This window comes from Pteropus vampyrus, unplaced genomic scaffold (genome assembly GCF_000151845.1).
Source record: "Pteropus vampyrus isolate Shadow unplaced genomic scaffold, Pvam_2.0 Scaffold93, whole genome shotgun sequence".
NCBI classification, from domain to species: domain Eukaryota; kingdom Metazoa; phylum Chordata; class Mammalia; order Chiroptera; family Pteropodidae; genus Pteropus; species Pteropus vampyrus.
The window spans coordinates 1,710,458-1,713,176 of NW_011888874.1; positions in this window are offsets into that span (position 1 = coordinate 1,710,458).

The window sequence follows — 2,719 nt, forward strand, 5'->3', positions numbered from 1 at the left end:
TGTTTTAGATCGAGCGAAATAGCCTTAAGAAAGTTGTGTCTATTTCTATCAACATATGCGTGTGAGAACAGATTTTCAACAATAACTGATACGAATTAAATACAGGAAGAAGTATAATATTGTCACTTCATTTCACACCGTGCCAAATATAGATGTGCAAATTGACAAGCTTATATAAAAGAAAAAAATACACTCAAAGTAAAATAAACTGTTATGTTTTTATTTTTATCTATCTACTTTCTTTAACATGCTTTCTTTAAAAAAAAAATTCCTATAGGTGATTAGCATAACTTTACTTCCTGGGTTTCCTTAAAATGAGTTTCCATTGTTCTAGAATTGCTCTTCCCATGCGAACAAACCAGGAAAGAGGATATTGGATGGATGGATGGATGGATGGATGGATGGATGGATGGATGGACAGAGAATGGACAGAGGGACGGAGGGATGGATGATAGTTGGATAGCTGATGGAGAAAAGAATGAGAGATGGAAACAGGAAGACTAGGAAGAATGGGGAAGAGGGAGATAATTAGATCAAGAGGACGAGAAAGAGGAGGAGAAATATAAGAGAGTATGCAGATTGCATTGAGGAAAGAATGCTGAGAGTTACAATACAAACGAATTAAATGGGCTCATGTCCTCAGTTTCCTCACTTGAAAACGAGCAAATCAGTTCTGAACAGTTTCAGTATCCTTTCCAGCTCTGGCATTCTCTGTGCGTATGAGGTAGACAAAGAAGAAAGAAAAAGAAAAGCGAGGAAAAGAGATTCAGTCATTCCAAAGCATTAGGCTATGCATGAGTGTCTTATGGTCACTGTACCAAATGATCACGACCTTATTGGCTTAAAACACAAACATATTCTCTTAAAGTTCTAGAGCAGTGGTCCCCAACTGTTTTGGCACCAGGGATCGGGGCTTCTATGAGAATCTAATGCATGATGATCTGAGGCGAAGCTGAGGCAGTGATGCTAGTGCTGGGGAGCGGCTGCAGATACAGATGAAGCTTGGCTCAGCTCACCCACCACTCACCTACTGCCATATGGCCGGATTCCTAACAGGCCACAGACTGGTACCTGGGATTGGGGACCCCTGTTCTAGAGGACAGTCTTAGAATCCAGACAGCCCCTAGAAGTCCCTGCCTTTAACCTGTTTCTGCAGCCTCATTTATTATTCATTCCTCCTCACTGTCCCAGCTAATGCTACACTGTCTTTCTTCAGTCCTTTATTTAAATCTTGGAGCCAAAATGGAGTTCACTTGCCCCTCCAGATTGCTCAGGGAAGAAAATGTGCCACTACTTAAATGAGATGAATGTCATTTAACGCCCAAGGTCACGCAAAGAGGGGTCTGCTAGTAAGTCTTTTTACTATCTTATGAAATCCCAGTTTCTTTTCCAGTTCTGTATGGATTCAGAGGCCAGGGTTTTTTAACTGGCTCAAACAGTTTTTGTTAGCATCTCCAGAAAGGTAGAAAAAAGAGGAAAAAAAAGAATATAGAAAATAGTGTAAAATATGAATATGTTTAAAGGAGGGTGGTTTTTAGATTTCCGTTTAAAAAAAAAAAATGGTCTGACCCAGTTTTCAACTAGGTCAAGATGTGGTAGACTGAGTTAAATCATGAAAGGCACAAATTACCCTAGAGCAGGGGAGTGTGCCCGTGAGGTGACTTCCTACCTGCTCCTTTAACCAAAGTGGAACTTGCCTTTCCAGTTGAGGGAGTATCATACCCCAGAGGAAAAGTGAGCTCATGATTTTAACATCCCTTTACTTTATTTTCCCACCCGCCTTTCAACTTCAACCCGTTTCCCCATTCTTTTCTGCAATGGCTGGTTTCCCCCTTTTTAATGACTTGGAGTACCCCTAAATGGGTGGCTTTGTGGTGTTTTTCATCTTTTCTGTCTCCTTTTACTTTAATTTTTTTGGCAGAGTAAAATGCAGAGACCTGAAATTTAGAAAATCTAACCATTTTTATCCTTTTTTCTTCTTCTATCTTTTTACCAACATCATAACTCTTAAATATTTTTACTTCTTTTGGCTAATTATTTCCCTTTGCATCTTCAACGATTCCATTATTTGGACTTTTCTCTTATGCCATTCTTGGTTGTTTTTAAAAGGTTTTTCCATTGCTTGGTTTTGTGCGTCTTTGAAATTTGAGCTCTTTCTACTTTTTATACATGTTTGTTCTTTAAAAAATAAGCCTCATTTTATTCTTGCCTGTGAACTTTTAATTTCTACTTTCCTGTTAGATATTTCTGACCGATTTTTCTTTTCCTGCTGAAACTTCGTTTTTCACTTCTCTTTCATTTATCATTTCCCGTCCTTCACCTAAAATGCAAATGGTCTTATCAAGCCGATTTCAAGGTCTTTTTTTACTTTCTTCTTCCTCTTTCTCACTGTAGTGCTTCCCGCTATTTTTAGTATTCCGTCTTTAATATTGCTTCTCTTAGTCTCCGTCCTCACTCATTCCCCACCCTCTCTCCTTCTTTGTGTCTCTGCCTCAGTTTCTCCTTCTAAGTTTTCCTCAGTTTCCTCGTCTTTTCTTTTTTTTTTTTCTTTTCTTCACCTCATAGCAGCTCTTTGTTCTGCTTCTGTAGACATGCTTGCTGCATAGGCCAAAGGGCAGGGTGACCTCAAGATCAACTGAAGACTCACCCTCCCCTTTGCTTGTTCTGTCTAGATGACAGATGTATTGCGGATAAGCCCTATAGAAGTAAGATTACTGTG